Source organism: Aethalodelphis obliquidens, unplaced genomic scaffold (assembly GCF_003676395.1).
Source record: "Aethalodelphis obliquidens isolate GAN/ISIS:26980383/991018 unplaced genomic scaffold, ASM367639v1 scaffold53, whole genome shotgun sequence".
NCBI classification, from domain to species: Eukaryota; Metazoa; Chordata; class Mammalia; order Artiodactyla; family Delphinidae; genus Aethalodelphis; species Aethalodelphis obliquidens.
Genome location: NW_020837997.1, coordinates 8,203,078 through 8,222,969, shown reverse-complemented (window position 1 = coordinate 8,222,969; position 19,892 = coordinate 8,203,078). Strand labels below are relative to the sequence as shown.

The 19,892-nt window shown below is 51.4% G+C and overlaps 1 long non-coding RNA gene across 1 annotated transcript in view; it reads left to right on the top strand.

Moving 5' to 3' along the window:
• LOC113608636 (uncharacterized) overlaps positions 1-18,809 on the top strand; it is a 41,881-nt gene extending 23,072 nt beyond the window's left edge. The window contains exons 2-3 of the long non-coding RNA XR_003428372.1: positions 17,732-17,822; positions 18,090-18,809. This is a non-coding gene — a long non-coding RNA (uncharacterized LOC113608636). The remainder of the gene's footprint in view (positions 1-17,731; positions 17,823-18,089) is intronic.
• The last annotated feature ends 1,083 nt before the right edge of the window (positions 18,810-19,892 follow it).

Sequence of the window (19,892 nt, the reverse complement as noted above, 5' to 3'; positions counted from 1 at the left end):
CACCATTATCATAGCCATTTCCCACATGAGAAAACTGAGGCACAGAGAGGCTCAGTAACTTGATGAAGATTGCCCAGCAAGGAGTAGCAGAACCAGAATAGAACAACCAAGATAAAAGTCACAGGTTATCTGACCACCTAGGGGGAAGGCAGGTGAGCTTCGAGGTGGAAGATCTCCCAGAGTGGGAGGGAATCCCTGAGGTGCCCTGGGATCATTGTGTTGCGTGGTGATCCCTTTCTCAGGGCCTGGAGCCCCCATCTGTAGCCCACCTGCCAGATATTTTTCCCAGCCAGGGAGTTGGTATCCTCTTAAATGCTGAGACAAATCGCACCTGCTCAAGCTCAGGTGAAACTGACAGAAAGGCCATCCTTTTCTAGTTGGGGGTCAGGAAAGGCTTTCTGTAGGAAGGTTAGGAGAGGCAAGGAAGAGAGTTTCAGGCTGAGGACACATCATGGGCAGAGACCTGGAGTGGGAGAGGGAAGGGCGTGTGGTAAGTTTCCTTTCAGAGAAACACAAATACTCTATGACCTCACTTTTTTTTTTTTTTTTTTTTGCGGTACGCGGGCCTCTCACTGCTGTGGCCTCTCCCATTGCGGAGCACAGGCTCCGGAACACGCAGGCTCAGCGGCCATGGCTCACGGGCCCAGCCGCTCCGCGGCATGTGGGATTCTCCCGGACCGGGGCACGAACCTGTGTCCCCTGCATCGGCAGGCGGACTCTCAACCACTGCGCCACCATGGAAGCCCCATCTATGACCTCACTTTAACGTGGATTCGAAGTGGAATGGTGGTTGCCAGGGCCTGGGGGGTAGGGGAAAGGGGTGATGTTGGTCAAAGGGGGCAAACTTCCAGTTAGAAGATGAATGAGTCCTGGGGATGTAATGGACAGCATCGTGATTACAGTACTGTATTGTATACTTGAAAGTTGCTAAGATTGTCAATGTTCTCACCACAAGAAAGAAATGGTAATTATGTGTCATGATGGAGGTGTTAGCTGATGATATATAACTGTACCATGTTATCACAGTTGTACACCTTAAACTTACACAATGTTATATGTCAGTTATATATCTCAACAAAGCAGGGGAACAAAAAGCAACTCAAAACCCCCAAAGTCTGCCTAGCAAAGGTGACATAACCCTCCTGCCTTCTTCCTTGTTTCCAATGAGACCTGGAGGTTCCCTGCTCCCACTGCCTCCCCAACTGCCCCCTCCCCCTCATCACAGCACACACAGATCCCCTGCCCCTCCTCCCCGGTTTGGGGCCAGCTGTTGGAGACATCACCCCTGATCTCAGAGTGATGATCTGAGCGCTGGCCTCAGTTTCCCCTCTGCTGCTGGGACAGACAAGGCTCAGCTGTCCCCCTCTGCCACCCCCAGAACCCGTGGCAGGCGATCTTCTTCAAGCCCAGCACTTTGTGACTTTGACGTAAACTTCAAATGTGGTTGCCTTTCTTGTCCTGCCCTGCCTGGGTCTCGGTGCTGCTCCTGGCTTATCCACATGAGTGGGCGTCATGGGGCCACTTAGAACAGGACCTGGCACCCAGTAAGTGCATAATAAACAGGCTCAGGATGATGATGATGATGTTGGTGATGCCTCTGATTGCCCACATCATTTCAGGGATTCTCACCCTTAGCGCTACTGACATTTTGGGCCGGAGAGTTCTTGCTGGTGGGGGATAGGGGTTTATCCTATGCATTATAGGGTGTTTGGCAGCATCTCTGGCCTCCACCCAGCAGGTACCAGTAACACCCTCCAATTCTGAGGACCCAAATCATCTCCAGACCCTGGCCAGTGTCCCCTGGGTTGGGAGGCAGGATCGGTTGGGTGAGAACCACTGATCTGAGCCTAGGTTGTTTTCTGTCTATACCAGATCCACTAGGATGAGCCGTGTCCCTCCCAGCCCCGGGTTGTTAATTCTTTCAGTATCCTGACTTTAGACGCATAAAAGCCTTTTTTTTTCTTTTTCTTTTTTATGCTGAGACAGCCTCTCTCTAAGAGACAGTGGAAGCTGACATACTGGCTGTTACTTAAACGAAGGAAGATCCTTGGTAACTGGAAAACCCCCATCATCAGACAAGCATCAGTGAACACTTAAAATCCTGCCCCACTGGCTCTCCCAGTGACAGCCATTAGCTGACAGGGATCCGGAGTCTCAGAAAGGCTGGTACCTAGTGCGTGACAGTGTGAGTGTCTGAGTGGCTGCGCTGGCCCTCCTGCTCGAGCTGGACAGACACCCCCAGAACCATGTGTTTGACCATCCCCTGGCCTGTGTGTCCGCCATCCAGCCAGCCTGGACACCTACAGCCTCTGTCTCGCCGTGAAACCCCCTGGCTTGGCCATCCGTGGGAGTCTGGCCTCTTCCAGGCCCGAGTTAGAGGACACACATTTTCATCCACTGATTGGTACATAACCTTGCGTGGTGTGTGTTGCTGTTGAAAGATCCCTTACTTAATATACACTGTTGATTCATTTCCACTGAATTCATGGCCAGCAGCTTCATAACTCCTGTCTGAATCGACCCCATCTGGGACTGTGCACCCCGGGCGCCCTGCGTGGCCGCGAGAGTCCCACCGGCATTGATTCCGCGGTTACCCATACACGTCAGTGAGGCAGCAGATTTGCGGTTGTGGGATCTGCGAATCCTGAGGACAAACTGTGTACTGTTTCAGGTGGTAACGAGTGCTGAGAAGAGACTCCTGGATTGGGGGGATGAAGAGGGAAGATAGGGGTATGTTAGTTTCCTAGGGCTGCCCTAACTAAACGGAAGTTTATTCTCTCACAGCTCGGGAGGCTGGACGTCCAAAGTCAAGGTGTCAGCAGGGCTGTGCTCTTCCTGAAGGGTCCAGGGAAAAATCCTTCCTTGCCCCTCCTTAGCTTCTGCTGGTTGCCTGTGACCCTGCGAGTTCCTTGGTTTGCGGATGCATCTGCCTCCCTTGTCACATGGCTTTCTTCCCTGTGTACATGTACCCAATTTCCCCCCGCACCCTTTTATGATGGATTTAGGGCCCAGTATGGCCTCATGTTAACTTGATGACATTAAGACCCTGTTTCCAAAGAAGATCACATTCACAGGTTCTGGGTGGATGTGAATTTGGTGGGGGGAACCCTATCCAACCTAGTCCATGGGGCTGTTTTAGCGTGGAGACATCGTGGGTGACCTCCTGGAGGAGGTGACATTTGAACACGACCCGATGGAAGTGCGGGAGATCTGGGGGGAAGAGGCAGAGGGAAGAGCCGGTACAAAGGCCCTGAGGTTGGGCTGTGCTTGACTTGTTCTGGTATCATTCAGAGGCCCACGTGGCTGGAGCAGAGTGAGCGAGGGGGACAGAGGGGGCTGAGGGCAGGGAGGGGATGGGGGCAGGTGATGCAGGGCCTTGTGGGCCTTGGGGAGGACTTGGGCTTTTACCCCAAGGGAGATGGGAGCCCTGGAGGACTGTGGGCAGAGGAGGGACAGGAGACTCCAGAAAAGGACAAAATAGCACAAGAGCAGGCCAGGTCTTGGGTTCCGTATCTTACAGAATCCCCGCCATCTTCCAGTGATGGACTCATTTGCTGGCCCCATTTTCCAGATGAGATCTGGTGAGTTTGATTCCCTGCCCCAGGATCGCGCAGCTGCTAACTGTTCCCTGATCGATCATGTTTGATCCATGGTTCGAATTCTCACCCGTCTGTCCTCCTGGTGTCAGGAATAATAGATGAAGGTGTTCCTTAAAGTCTAACTCCTGTCACGAAATTGGGTCATTTGTAGACACGTGGATGGACCTAGAGACTGTCATACAGAGCGAAGTAAGTCAGAAAGAGAAAAACAAATACTGTATATTAACGCATATATGTGGAATCTAGAAAAATGGTACACGTGAACTGGTTTACAAGGCAGAAATAGAGACACAGATGTAGAGAACAAACGTATGGACACCAAGGGGGGAAGGGGGGTGGTGGATGAATTGGGAGATGGGGATTGACACGTATACACTAATATGTATAAAATAGATAACTAATGAGAACTTGCTGTATAGCACAGGGAACTCCACTTCGCTATACAGTAGAAACGAACACAACATTGAAGAAAAACTATACCCCAATTTAAAAAAAAAACAGTCACTGCTAATCTGATAAACAAACAACAAACAAACAAAGTCTAACTCCCGTCATTGGTCTTTCTAATGTGGCCGCGTGGCATTCAGTTGGCTGCCAATGCCTATGATGCCTCCGTTAGAGCCCTGTGGATGGGTACAGTGGCCCGTGCCACGGCCACATGGTGGTAGCAAGAGCAGGAGACATGGTTCTGGGGGAATCTGAGGTCTTGGGTGCAGGAATGGGGGGTTTGATCAGAGAGCCAGGAGCTTGAACAAGGAACAAGGTGGTGGCAGTGAGGGCTGAGCCCCCTTCCCGTGCTTTGGGGATGTTTCTGGTCTCTAACCGAGGGTGGCATGCAGGGCTTTTGTCCTCCACATCCCTTCCGTCCAGGTTCAGTCGAAATGACTTACTCCCTCTGTAGCTTGATGGTCCCCCTTACCCCTCTGGGCTGTCACAGTGGGCATTTAATTGGGGCCTTGGATGCCCAGAGCATGTTCCGTGGAACCAGAGCCAAGTGTGGGGATTAGGTAGAGCTAAATGGGGCCGTTCCGTGCGGGTCTTCTCAGAGCCTTTCATGTGCTCAGAGCTTTCCAGAACTTAGGTGCCCCCCTTGACATTTTTTCCCCTCTGAAGCATTTTTTAGGGGTCTAGGGGTGTCCTGGAATACATAAAGGAAACAGTGCCTTAAACCAAAGGGGAAACTTGAATGGTGGAATTTCAGGCAGAGACTTCTGGCCGAGCATCAAAGATTTCCTGCTTTTCCCCTTCCTCTTCTTCCCAGAACCTGGGCACTGAGAACAAGGCTGGCGTCCCACGGCCCTCTCTGGGGTGGCCCAGTGGGGTTGCAAACTCTGGGCAACCCAGCCAAATTAGGAGCTCAGGATGAGGCTGGATGGGGTCAGTCCAGGCGAGACTGAGGGGCTGGGCTTGTGGGGCTGACCGGGCTCCTGGGGGCGTGGAGACACAGGATTCCTGAACCCGGATAATGTCTCTTGATGTCTGAGGGTTCTCGAGGTGGGCGTGTCTTCTGGGAAGGCCAGAGAATCCCCTGGGATGAAGCCCAGAGATTAGCTCAGGAGAGAAACATCTGATTCCCCGCGGACCCCTGAGTCCAGGGTCACAGTGGGAGGCCGCAGATTGGCCCCTCTCTTCCTAAAGTAAACACGCACTGCTGGCCAGGCTCCCTCGGTCCAGCTGCCAGGCCTCTGCCCAGCCTCCTTCGGCGGCCCCTCCAGCATGTCAGCCCCTGGCCTTGCACCCTCTACCTCCTTCTGCCCACCCGCTCTGGCCTCTCCCAGCATCTCTGGCTGTGGGGACCCCAGGGACTCGGTCACTCCAGGCCTTGCCCCTGTGTGGCCCTGATGGGCACAGTCTAGAATGGCACAGGGAAGCGGAGGCAGATGCAAAGGTGGCTGCCCCCGGGCTGTTATTATTACTGTTGTTGTTGTTATTGCCAATAAGACAGGAATGCTGGGACATAGTTGAGAACGCAGAGAGAATGCATCATCTCTGGGACATCTTGACCTTGGGGCCCTTGACAGGGCCCCGAGGGTCCGCCCCCTACCTCTGTCTCTGCCTCCCCTACCTCTGGCTTCTCGAGCTGCACCTGCAGCTGCCGTGGGGAGGAGCTTCTCTAGCTCTACAAAGGATGGTTTCCTGCCTCAGCTTCCTGAACCGAGACTAGCTTAGCTATTCCCACCTGGTCTCGGGTCCCAGGACAAGCCCCCTACCTTGCTACCTTGCGCTGATTCTCCACGGGGGAGCGTGTCTGCGAGTCTGCAAGGCAGGGCTGGTGGATTAGGGGAGACAGAGAGGGGTGGAGACAGTGCCCCCAGTGGAGGGCATCCCATGTATAAAAGTGTGTGAGTGTGGGTTAGAGGGAAGGCCAGGGACCCAGGCCGGCTGAAGCAGAGGGCTGAGATGTTTAGGTTCAATGAAGTAGTAAGAGGGAGCTATGCAGGCTCTTTTAAAATGTTTAAACTTATGATAAAATAACATAACACAAAATTTACCACTATTTTTAAGTGTGCAATTCAGTGGTGTTAACGTACATTTTCAGTGTTGAGCAACCATCACCTCCATCTGTCTCTGGAACTTTCTCATCTTCCCAAACTGAAACTCTGTCCCCATGAAGCACTCACTCCCCATCCCCTCCCCCAGCCCCTGGCGCCCACCATCCCACTTTCTATCTTTGCGAATTGGACTCCTCTAGGGATCTCATGTAAATGGGGCCATACGATATTTGTCCTTTCATGTCTGGGTTCTTCCACTTTACATGTTTTTCAAGGTTCATCCACGATGGAGTATGTGTCAGAATTCCATTCTCTTTGGAGGCTGAATAATATTCCATTATATGCATGGACCACATTTTATTTATTGGGTCATCTGTTGATGGACGCTTGGGTTGTTTCCAACTTGTGGCTGCTGTGAATAAAGCTGCTATGAACACTTATGTACAGACACTTGTTTGAGTTCCTGCCTTACGTTCCTTTGGGTACATACCTGGGAGTAGAATTGCTGGGTCCTATGGTAACTCTCAGTTTAATTTTTTGAAGAAACACCAAACTGTTTTCCACTTTACATTCCCACCAGTAACACAAGAGGGTTTCAATTTCTCCACATTCTCACCAATGCTTGTTATTTTCTGTTTTGTTTTGTTTTTGTTTTTAATTGCCATCCTAGGGCTTCCCTGGTGGCGCAGTGGTTAAGAATCCACCTGTCAATGCAGGGGACGCGGGTTTATGCCCTGGTCAGGGAAGATCCCACATGCCGCGGAGCAACTAAGCCCGTGCGCCACAACTACTGAGCCTGCGCTCTAGAGCCCGCGAGCCACAACTACTGAGCCCGCGAGCCACAACTACTGAAGCCTGCACGCCTAGAGCCCATGCTCCGCAGCAAGAGAAGCCACCGCAACAAGAAGCCTGCGCATCACAACGAAGAGTAGCCCCTGCTCGCCGCAACTAGAGAAAGCCCGCACAGCAACGAAGACCCAATGAAGCCAAAAATAAAAATAAATAAAATAAATTTATAAAAAAAATAAATTGCCGTCCTAGTAGATGTGAAGTAGTATCCCATTGTGGTTTTGATTTGCATTTCCCTAATGACTAATGCTGTTACACATCTTTTCATGTGCTTATTGGCCATTTGTATACCTTCTTTGGAGAAATGTTTGTTCAAGTTCTTTGACCAGTTTTGAACTTTTATTGTTGTTGTCAAGTTGTAAGAGTTCATTATATATTCTGGATATTAATCCCTTATCAGGTATATGATTTGCAAATATTTTCTCACATTCTGTAGGTTGTCTTTTTGCTTTATTAATAGTGTTTCTTAAAAATTTATTTATTTTATTTTTGGCTGCGTTGTGTCTTCGTTGCTGTGCGCGGGCTTTCTCTAGTTGTGGCAAGCGGGGGCTACTCTTCGTTGAGGTGCGAGGGCTTCTCGTTGCGGAGCACAGGCTTCAGTAGTTGTGGCTCGCGGGCTCTAGAGCGCAGGCTCAGTAGTTGTGGCACACGGGCTTAGTTGCTCCGCGGCATGTTGGATCTTCCCGGACCAGGGCTCGAACCCGTGGCCCCTGCATTGGCAGGCGGATTCTTAACCACTGCACCACCAGGGAAGCCCTAATAGTGTTTTTTGATGCAAAAAAGTTCTCAATTTTGATGAAGTTCAATGAATCTATTTTGCCTTTTGTTGCCTGCGCTTTTAATGTCATATACATGAAATTGTTCCCAAATTCAACATCATGAAGATTTCTCAAACTTTTATGATTTCCCCTAATGTTTTCTTCTAAAAGTTTTATAGTTTTAACTCTTTTTTTTTTTTTTTTTTTTTGCGGTACGTGGCGTCTCACTCTTGTGGCCTCTCCCGTTGCGGAGCACAGGCTCTGGACGCGCAGGCTCAGCGGCCACGGCTCACGGGCCCAGCCGCTCCGCGGCATGTGGGATCCTCCCGGACCGGGGCATGAACCCGTGTCCCCTTCATCGGCAGGCGGACTCTCAACCACTGCGCCACCAGGGAAGCCCCTAACTCTTAATTTTAGGTCTTTAAATCCCACGGAAGTTTCTTGAACAGGGAAAGTTCAGGGAAGTCCTGCCAAACAGTATCTTGAGACTTCAGAGCACAGGTCACGTGGGAACCAGACTGGGGGTTCGGCCAACCACAAGGCACAGTGTGAGTCAGATATGGATCCCAGGTCGTATTAATAGAAATATGTCGTGGAGGACTTCGGAGGTGATGTTACTGCAGATCAAAGTCAAGAGATGCCTGGGTGGGTGGGGGGAACTGGGTGTGGCTGACATGTTGGCAGCCTGTGAAACCACAAGCAGGATGGCCCAGCTGGGGGGTGGTGAGGAGTTAAGGGAGGGGACAGAGCAGGAGCCATCAGAGCTGGAGATGGGGGAGGCGGGCTGGAGAGGTTGCGTAAGAGAGAGCTGTGATTCTCAAGCAGGAGAGAGTGCTCCCCAGCATCTAAGGGACTCGGCAACAAGAAGCACAAGGAGAATGAACAGGGCGTCGTTGGGGAGCTAGCCATCTGCCTGATACTCAACCAGCCAAGGGAGCAGGGTCCCATCAGGGAGAGAGTTCGAGGCTGGATGAGAGGATGGGAAGGAGGAAGTGGATCTGCAGAGTACAGACAGCCTTTCCTTTCCTATTCAGCTATTATTTTTACCGCATAGTGTGTCTTTTCTACCGGCTCCTTCCCCGCTCTCATGAAAAAAATAAGGTATAATTTACATATGGTAAAATCCAATTTTAGTATACGATTCTGATTCTTGGCCAATGCATGCAGTTATGCATCCACCACGTCAATCGAGATACGGAATATGCCCCCATCCCCAGCCTCTGGCAAGCACTGATCTGTTCTCCGTTACTACAGTTTGCCTTTTCCAGAATATTGTACACATGGAATCATATAATATGTAGCCTTTTGTGACTGGCTTCTTTCACGAAGCATAATGTTTTCGATGTTCCTGTGTAGTACGTATTTGAATTATTTGTACGGTTGAATAATATTCCATTGTATGTATATATGTATATATATATGTATGTATTTTTTTTTAATCTATTCATCCACTGATGGGGATTGCGATGTTTCTGCCTTCGGCTATTGTGTATAATGCTGCAACGAACATTCCTGGGCAAATATTTGCTTTAATACCTGTGTTCAATTCTTTTTGGTATAATTTCCGGGTCATATGGAAACTCTATGTTTAACATTTTGAGGAACCGCCAAACTGTTTTCCAAGCGGCTGAACCATTTTACATTCCCCATGGCAGTGTATGAGGGTTACGATGTCTCCACAGTCTTGCCAACGCTTGTATTTATTCGACTTTTTGATTCCAGCCATCCCACTGGGTGTGAAGTGATATATCACTGTGGTTTTGATTTGCAATTCCTTAATGACTAGCGACATTGAGCATCTATTCATGTTGGCTGTTAGTTTATTTTCTTTGGTGAAATGTCTGTTCAGGTCATTTGCCCATTTTCAAGCTGATGGATGTGCTTAAAACAAATATGCTGGCTCTTCCTTTGGCCACTCTGAACCAGCCCTCACCAAATTCCCACTCCTGTGTCTTCCCCATGGTCCCATCTCCATCCCTGACTCTCCTCCAGCACCCGGGGGACCAACAGCCCATCTCGACCTATGAAAGCTTCCTCATATTCCCCTTACACTTGCAAGACTAAGAAAGACCCTCAGGGACCCTTCCTCAGCACAGGTCTGCACCAGGGTTGCCTTGCTGGGCCCACTTTAATAGAAAAATGACCTGTAGCTTCTGTGGGAAGACAAATTTTCTCAACGTTATAAAAATTTTCATACGTACAGAAAAACGGAAAGAATTGTACACTGGCCTGCCCACCCTTAGATTTGACAATTAACATCATGCTATATTTGCTTTATCAGATATGCCTCCCTCCCTCCCCCTCTCTCTCCATCCATCAATCCACATTATTTTTAGGATGCGGCCATCAGCACCCGTTACCCCGAAACACTTCAGCATGGAAATCGCTACCTAAGAGTTCAATATCTTATGTTTCTTTGCTATTGGGGAAGTGGGTGAAACAGACAAGTCTTCTGTGTACATCCCCTGACTTTGGAGAGGTGCAGACACCCGTGTAATCCAACCTCGATCAAGATATAGAACATTAACGTCATCCCCAGAAAGTGGAAGGAAGGCAATTTTAAGTTATCTGCCTTGCTAGATATTAAAATACCTTTCATCACCAACCCCCCAAACAGGGTCATACAAACTTCCTATTTCCCTCCTACAGATAGATGTTTCGATCCCAACCCTGAATCGTATATCTCATTCCAATCCCCTGTTGATAGACATTCAGGTTAGCTCATGCTTTCTAGAAACTTGTCTATGATGGGGGGATGGGACGGGAAGAGGCACAGCAAGAAAGGGATTCTCAGGACGATGGAGAATCTCTGAGGCTAAGGGGGAAGAGTCAGTGGAGAGGAAGAAGGGAAGGCTGAGGAGCAAGGTCCTTGATGGCAAAACTTGTTCCAGCCTCAGGGCCTTTGCACCTGCAGGATCCCTTGCCTGGTGTGCTCTCCCCTGGCTTTTTGAACTGTGAGCTCCACTGTCCTTCAGATCTGAGCTCAAATGCCACCTCCTCAGAGAAGACGACATCCCGGCTACAATCACTTGTCTTTTCTCGCGCTGTTCCCTGTTTATTTCTTTGGTGGCCCTTACCTCAATCTGTCGTTATGATTTTTGTCTCTTCCTTGCCCATCGAGCTCCCCTCTCTCCCCTAGAGTATTAGCTTCAATAGGGCAGAGACGATGCTTGCTTCTTCGTCCCCGTATCCCCAACACTGGGTCTAAACACAATAAGAATTCAACACATGTTCATTCAAGGAATGAATGGCTCCAGGGGTTGGGGCGTGGGGACCAGTGGAGGCATCGAGGCGCTCCGTACAAGGTCTCTAAAAAGTCAGAGGTAGGTTTAGGGGTCCCTGATCTGAGCCCAGCGGGCTGGGGCTCCTCTGGTTTAGACCAGGTTCTCTAGATGGATCTGCAAACTCAGCTCTGCGCCACGCCCGCTACTTCTGCCCAGATGGATGGTCAGGAAGGGCAGTTGAGGGCTTGACTTGCTTCAAAGCCCCCTCTGACCCCGCAGGATCCAGTGAGGCTCAGGGGTGCGTATTGTGCGTGGGGAGGCAGCGGCGACTCGGGGTCCACACCTCCCCTTCTTCCTGGGCAGCATCTTGCAGGCCGAGGCCCAAGGGAACCTGAGCTGGTGGGCAAGGCCCGCGCGCCCTTCCGGCTGCGCCAGGTCCTGCACTCGGGGTGGCTAGGTGCTCTCAGACTGCACCGGAACGCGGACGGATGCCTGCACTCTGCGTAGGCCGTCGGGCGCGATACGTGCAGGGCAGGACGCGGGGCAGGTGCGGGCGTGGCCTGGGAGGGTCCGGGAGCGGCTGAAAGGCAGAAGAGGTTCCGGGAGCGGCTGAAGGGACCATGATAGCTAGGTCGAGCCGGGTGTCTTCGCCAGCCGGTGCGTGGCCAAGTGCATCGCACCCCGAAGCTGTAGGTGACTGGGTGGGGCCTAGGCTGGAGTGGGGAGGAGCCATTGGGGGTGAGGGGGCCACAGTTCGCCCTTCTTGGAGGCTGGAGGGGTGGGGTGGGGCTGGCTGGGGTGGGGCCTGGAAGGAGCCCTAGGAGGCGAGGTCTTCAAGGTGGAAGGTCTTCTTGCAAAGCTTCAGTGATGCCTTGGTGCTGACTGTGCACCTGTCCTGGAAGGCTATGTTGTACTTGAGGCCGGGAGGGGGCAGGGCTTGGGCTGAGGGAAGAGCCTGAGGGGACCCCGGGGTCCAAGGAGGATGGGAGGCAAGGACGGGGCGGGCGATAGGGAAGGCTGGGCTCTTCTGCAGCCTGCCCTGTGCCACGGTGGGCGGCTACCTGCCTCAGACCTGGAAGCTGGAGAAGCACAGGGAGCCGGGCTCGGATGAGGGCCTGGGTTGATGGGAGAAGGGATGTAAAGACAGTGGGGTCTCAGCAACCTGCCCCACGTGTCCTGGGGGCGCCAGGGTGAGGGTGCTATGGGGACACGGCGATTGAGAAGGCACAGAAGATGGGAAGGGGGGTTGTGTGGCCGCGCCCTCGGCCACACCAGCAACTCTCCTGGGTCTTCCCTCCCCAGGGCGAGGCGCTGGACCTGGCCACCATCAGCCCGGATCCGAGGTGGGTGGCCCGGAGCCGCTCACGCACGGTTGCCCTGGTAAACAGCAGCCTGATGCCCTAGGAGGCTGAGCTCAAGTTTTCCAGGGCGCAGACCGAGGACTCTTCCCTGCCTGGGGTGTTGGGGCGAGGGGCTTGAGGAGGTGAGCGCTGGGGGCCAGGAGTCTGGGGGCTGAGGGTGGGCCTGAGGGAGGGGGTGTGCTTGTGGGAAAGCCAGCCGCGGAGGCACCTGGCGGTAAGCGGCACGCATTTACGAATGTGTTAGCCATCGTGTGCGTTTGCGGCTGTGCGCGGGAATGTGTTTAGGGAAAAGAGGCGCAGTGACTAGGAAGCCTGGGAATTCAACTGTCTGGGTTCGAGTCCAGCTTCTAAGGACTGTGGGCCTTGGGTACGTGGCCCAATTTCTCCCTGTCTCTGTGTCCTCTTTCATCGGGGATTATTCACTCTGCAAATACTTGCCGAACACCCACCGTGCGCTGGGCACTGTTCTAGGCACTTCAGGCACAGCAGTGAACAAGACAGACACAAATCCCTGCTCTGGTGGGTCGTGCTGACAATAGAGATGAGGAAATCAAAGTATACAACATGCTAGATGAGGAAATCAAAGTATGCAATATGCTCGATGGTATTAAGTGCTGTGTATGTGCATGTGGGGAAGGGGGTGACATTTGTGGGTAAAGAATGGAAGGAGGCAAGGCGAGAGCTGTGCAGTGCTTCAGTGGGGAGAGCCTCTTTGGCAAAGGGAGGAGCACATGCAAAGGCCCTGGGGCAGGAATTTACTCGGGGAGTTCACGCGACCGGAACAGAACGAGGGAGGGGGAGAGAGAGAAGAGGTCAGGGCAGGGAGGGGATGGGCCAGGTCATGCAAGGCTCTATGGGCAAGGATGGGGGTGGCTTGCGCTTTCACCCTGGGAGGGTGTTGAAGCAATTCCCCTGCCTGCTATGGGAATGAGAATAGCATCAACCCCAAGGAGTTGTTATAAGAATTATATGAATTACTACGTGTAGAGCGATCGTACCCTGTCTGATGCATACGGCACATGCATGAAATATTGGGCTATTATTATATGTGGCGGACATGTGTGTCTCGGGGTGTGTCCCTGCTGCAGCTGAGCGGTGGCTCTTAGTGAGTTTGTTGTTGTGAAAGAATCTCTCTAAAGCTATTAAAAAAACCCTGCTGGGTGTTTGAAAGCCTTGCTGGGGTTACTGCTCCCTGGCTGGGACAGGCTCTTTTGTATAACAGCTGTTCTCCAGATGTCAGCTGGGGTTACTCAGGCCTCGGAGCTTTGGCGCCTGCCTCACTCCCACGACCTGCGGGAAGCCCAGCGCCCTCCCCGAGATGTCTGTAAATTCCCAGGGCCTGTGTTCTCATGCTTGCTTCTTGGCCTGAGTTCCTGCCCGCTGAACCCTCGCTCTTACCCACCTTCCCGGGGCCAGCGCTTTGGGGAAACCAGTTCTGTTTCCTCAATTTTCCCCGGGCTACCCACGCGTGAACTTTGCATACTTACCTGCGGGTGCCCCCCACCCCCATGCCCCCCAAGATGCGGTGCTCTCTCTAAGGTCCTGCCATCCCAAAGGCTTTCGCGTTGTTTGAGTTTCCGTAAGATGTTGCTTGACAAAAATTCCACCGCCCAGAGGAAAAGTGCATACTTGCACCACATAGCAAACTTTATGACCAGCTTAGAGTGAACTGGGCTGTCATGGGAAGGGGGGATCTCGCTCGGGGACACCTGAGGCCAGTGGCTGTCAACAGCTGTAGGTGCTTCTGACGTCAGGCTGGCGTGCAGATTTGGAGGCAAGTAGGAGGACCTGTTGGCTGTGGGAACTCAAGGCGGGGGCAGATGGGAGCTGGTACAGAATGGAGAGGAGGCTGGGGGGTGAGCAGTTGTGAGAGACAGCAGCTCATTCTGGGGAAACATCAAGCCACCAGAAACAGTTACAATGAGTCAGACTCCCGGAAAATTAGGCAAGGCTGCTTCAGACAGAATTCGCTGTAGACTGTTTTGGTAGTTCCTGTAATCATCACTAACTGCTTTCTCAGGGTGTGGATAGGTAGGGCTCAGAGGTTAAAGCTATAGCAACAGAACCTTGCCTGGGGCAGGGTGAAAGCACGCCCCCCACCCCGGGCAGGTCGTGACTCAGTGGGACAAACCCATAACTGGTCTAGTTCCAAGATAAGGGCACAGGGTGTGTTAGAAAGAGGCATTCCATTCAAGCTTGGAATTAAGACCAGGGTCATGCTTAACCCTGACCACAGTTCAGTACCGCTGCGTTATGGACCACATTGTCCCTGAGACTGTTCTCTGTAAGGCTTGCACGGTTTCTGCACAATTGTAATTATAGCATTTGGTATCAACTTGAATAGGAACTTGATTCCTGGAATAGGTCTCCTGGAGGATATTATATAATGTTTCTTAACCTTTTCTGGATCATAGACTCATTTGGGAATTAACTGAATTTAAAGACCACCTCCAATCCATTGCCCTCAACTCCCCGCCTCCAAATATATTTACCCCCAAGATTTTTTTGGACAGTTATATGGTATCATAGCTGTTCATTCCAGGTTAGGAACCTTTGGTTTTAGTTCAGCTCTCTCATTTTACACGAGATGAAACTGAGGCATAAGAGTGTAGCACCTTGCTCAGGGTTACACAGATAGTCAGTGATGGAGCAGGGTGTCAGTCCAATGTAGTAATTAATTGTAGAGTCAGCCTAGATGCAAACCCTGGCTTCATCCCTCACAAGCAAGAGATGTAAATCTCCTCATGCCTAGGTTTCCTCATCTGCAAAATCAAGATAATGATTGCAAGATAAAAGTATTTTTTTTTAAGTGGAAACACAAATTGATTCCTTAGCCTGTACTTCTAGCTTAAGTGGAAGTTTGAGCCAGATGAAGAATTCCTGCCACCTAGTGGATGGCAGGATGAATAAATTATAGGATGAATAAATTAGAATTTCTGGCACTGAAACTTACACGTTGACCACACCAATGTCTTTGTGTGGTTATTGTTAAGAGAGTTAGTGGCTGCACGTTAGAGAGCTTGTGTGTCTCCTTTCAAAGAGACTGTGTTTCAACATTGTAGCAGTTAGCCTTTGCTGTGTAACAAACTACGCTAACATGTAATGGCTTAAAAGATGGTCATTTATTAACACTTGATTCTGTGGGTTGGAGATTTGGGCTGAGTTAAGCTGAGTGATACATCTGTTGGTCTTTCTTGGGGTCACTCATGGGACTGCAATTAGCTGGTGGGTGGGCTGGGGCCAAATGCCAGATGATCATGGAGGGCTCCCTGCGTGTGTCTGGTAGTCACAGGCTGTTGGCTAGGGTGCCTTGGTTCTCCTCCATGTGGTCTCTCCAGCAGGTTAGCTTGAACTCATTTCCACTGTAGCTGCAGATTTACCAGAAAAAGCAGAGAGCCTGCTAGCATTTTTGCTCCCCATTGTGTCATGTTTGCTAAAGTTTCATGGGCCAAACAAATCACATGGTCAAATACAGATTCAGGAGGAAGAGAAACAGAATCCATATCTTCTTGATGGGGGAGCTACCAAATATTGTGGCAATTTTCCCCCTTCAATACCCCACACGCGTTTGCTGGTGAGTGACTGGGCATTGAGTTGTCAGTTTAAAACTTAAAGGGTTTGATGCTAAGAAGTGTTTTCACTTCTCAAAAGAAGCGAATTTATGGTTAGAGACCATAACCTGCAGGCTAGCCCATCAGTCTAGTTATGGAAATTGACCTCTTCCTTATGGGACATTTCTCTTCCTTACCTGTCTGTACTCCCCCCGTCACTTCCCATCTATCCCATCACTTTCACCTGCCTTATGGGCTAAGTAGACTACTGTGGGCTAGCTTGGGAACTATATAGCTTTTCCCTGCATTGTCTTCAGTAGAATGTGCTGTTCAGGAATGGAGGGATGGTCATGGCCACCCTCTTGTCCCCTGCCATGGTGATCTAGGGACTGTTTCTCTCTTCCGTGGCTTAAGAAAGAGCCCACTGGCAAGGTGGGCTCACATCTGTCTTATCCACCACTTGCCATAGAACAGTGCCCGGCACATGGCTGACACTTGATAAATGAATGTCTGCAGGCAGGACCCAAGCCTCATCCGAGAGTTTTCACTTCTGAGGGTGTCCACTCTCGCATCATCCCAGGGGCTATTTCCTGTTGCCCGCCATCCTCCAGCCCTTCTGTAACTGTGTGTGTGACCCCTTAGCAACTGTTGGTCAGCTGTCCACGATGTCCACAGGCTCCCACAGGACAAGCTGTCCACCCCCTTCCATTGGACATCTTCACTTAATGCTAGACTCCACACTTGCACCAATGGCTCAAAACCAAACTATTTAAAAAATATATATATTTATTCATCTGGCTGTGCCGGGCCTTAGTTACAGCATGTGGAATTTTTTTTTTTTTTTAGTTGTGGCATGCAGGATCTAGTTCCCTGATCAGGGATGGAATTTGGGCCCCCTGCATTGGGAGAGCGGAGTTTTAACCACTGGACCACCAGGGAAGTCCCCATAGCAAACTCTTTTGTGAGCTATGTCAACTAGTTTCACTGTGGGCTGTAAGTATGCAAGTGTTTGACTAAGTTGGTTTGTATGTGTTTTCTCCGCACTAGGGTGCCACCTTTGAGGGGTTTCATTCACAGCAGAAACACGGTCGATTTGTCTATTTATTTTGACTACTTTCCAGCAGAGGGCAGTCAAGGATCTCATTCTGTCAAAGTCAGTCCATTGTGATGACTTTGAAGTCTACTGTGATGACAAGGTGACTTGTTCTAATTTGCATACAGGTACAATTTGCTAGCCACAGACCTGTACTTACCTGTGTGGTGTCCATGTGCATATAATGCCTGCCTCACCCAAAGTTGTGCACGTCCTTATCCCCAGAACCTTGAGTATGTTCCCTACATATTCATGGCAAAAGAGATTCTGCAGATGTGATGAAGGTTACTGATTTTGAGAAGCGGAGGTGGTCCTGGATTATCCGGTGGGCTCACAATCACATGGACCCTTAAAATCAGAGAACCCTTTCTAGCTGGGTCAGAAATGAGATGGGAGAAGAGGAGGGGAGATATGAAGGGTGCGAGGGACTTGATCTGCTGCTTCAGGCTTTGAAGATGGGAGGGGGGCACGAGCCAAGGAATGCAGGCGCCTCTAGAAGCTGGGAGTGGCTCTCAGCTGACAGTCAGCAAGGAAATGGAGAACTCAGTCCTACAACCGCAAGGAAGTAAAATCTGCCAATAACCCAAATAAGCAAGGAAACAGATCCTCCCCAGGAACCTCCAGAAAGGAATACAGCCTGTGCACACCTTTTTATCCTGGTGAGCCCTGGGTGGGGTTTCTGACCTCTGGAACTGTAAGATAATAAATCTGTGTTGTTTACGCTGCAAAGTTTGTAGTAATTTGTTATGACAGTTAGAGGAAATGAATACAGTGTGGAAATGACTCTCTCCCTTTCCCCAACAGAATGGTTTCAAGCCCACCTGTTGAAGGCAGTGTGTCCCTCTGTGAGTGGCTGAGGGTCCACCATGGATGGCCGGGCATCTGGCTGTGGCTGGTGAGTGACCACCATGGACAACTGAGTGTTTGCCTGTGAACACTGTCATTCCCCTGTCCCCTGCTTCCTCCCACCTGTTACCTGGGGTTGTGGAGGCTAGGTGGGATCTGCCTTGCCTCCCCCATCCCTGCTGCTTCTCCATGAAGCTCTGGTGTGTGGATTCCAAGTATGTTTGGGAAACTGAGGCCCAGAAGGGGGGGGGACACGACGGGAGGGGGTACGGGTGGCTGCAGTGGTGACACCCGTCCCTTGCCCTTCCACTCCTAGACTCAGGCCCCAGAAAGAGCAGGGCATATATAAGTGGTCCCTGATCTGTGGGAAAACCTCATCAGCCAGGTGGGTTCGTCCTGCTCTTCTGAGGGGCTGAGCTTGATGCTCTCCCATCAGCCCTGTGCTTGGAGGGTCGGGCAGACGCTGTGCTGTAGGACTCAGCATCCCGGGGAGGAAGGGTGACCCTGCTCTGATTCCACTGCCCCCAGAATGGTAGAAGCTTGCCCAGTGTTGGTGCCTTGGCAACTTGAGGTGAGTTGGGGGGGGCGTAGAGGGCAGGGGGTAGGAGAACTTGTCCCTCACAACTCTCCCTGTCCCTCTTGCTTGCCCTGGGTCTGCTCCTCTCACACCCCCAGCCCATCGGTCCTCATGGATCAGGTGGACACCTCAGAGGTCGGGGAGCTTGGGGATGGAGCCACATGGGTGGGAGAAGAATCCTGACCCCAGGGGGGACTGGGATGGAGGGGAGGAGTCTTCTGTGGAGCTGAAGAAGGTCCCTTCCCAGTACCGTTCCTGTGGAATCCTCAAAAGAATGTGGGTCTCCTTCTCTATGTATGTATAACGGAATCACTTCACTGTACACCTGAAACTAACACAACATTGTATATCAGTTATATTTCAATAAATTTTTTTTAAAAAAGAATGTGGGTCTCATGGGAGCATCAGGGGACCCCAAGCTGAGACCCTGCTGACCTCATCACCTTTACCCTCAGAGATGGATGGATGCCCTCAGCTCCGATAGAGACCCCATTCCTGAGCCAGGTGAACTGGTGGGGAGGGGTGGAGCTTGTGCCAGGCTGGGAGCAGGGTCCCTGGGCATCAGGCCTGAAGGGAGGAGATTGGGGCCAGGCCAGGCCCAGAGTGGTTGACATGTTTTGCCTCTGTGTGTGTGCCATGCCTGTAGATGGACACACAGGTGTGTGGACACACAGGTGCACGCCTGCCTGCGTACACACACATCTGGGTAAATGGCACCTGGCCAAGGACCCCTGGCCATCCATGGTGGACCCTCAGCCTTGCACTTATTGAGCATTTACTGTGTGCCAGTCACTTTCCAAGCCCACCATGTGGGTAATTGATTGCGATGATTATCTCCACTTTCCAGATGGAAAAGGTGAGGCCCCAGGAGGACAAGAAACTTGCTTTAGGTCCCAGCTGCTGGGCAGGGGTGGAGTTGGGATTTGATCCCAGGCACCTGGGTCTGCTCTAGACATTGGGGACACAGAGGGGACCCATCTTTGCCCTCCAGGGGATGTCATTGTAATGTCATTGTAATGGCAGAGACAGACACTACACAAGTCAATCAGTCAGTAACAAGATGTGAGGTAGTGATAAGGGCCCTGAAAGCAAGAAACAGAGAGAGTGAATTGAGGAGGGGGTGTGGTCATTCAGCCTTGGGGTCAGAGGAGGCCTTTCTGAGGAGGTGACTTTGAGGAGAGACCTGAGGAGGTGATGGAGGGAAGTGTGTGACATCTGGGGGAAGAGTGTTCTAGGCAGAGGGAACAGCCTGTGCAAAGGCCCTGGGGCAGGACTGTGCCTGGTGTGTTGGAGGAACAGTGAGGAGGCCCGTGTGGCTGGATCATAGAGAGTGAGGTGGAGAGAAGGAGGAGGGGAGGGCAGGGAGGGGATTGGGCAGGTGGTACAGGGCCTCATGGACCTTGGGGAAGACTTGGGCTTTTAATCTTGAGGGAGGTGGGAGGTAGGGGAGGGGGCGGGGCCTGACTCAGGTGCTCACAGGCACCCTCTGGTGGCTGCTGCAGGGAGGACAGACTGTGGGGGCGAGAGCCAGAGCCGAGGGTT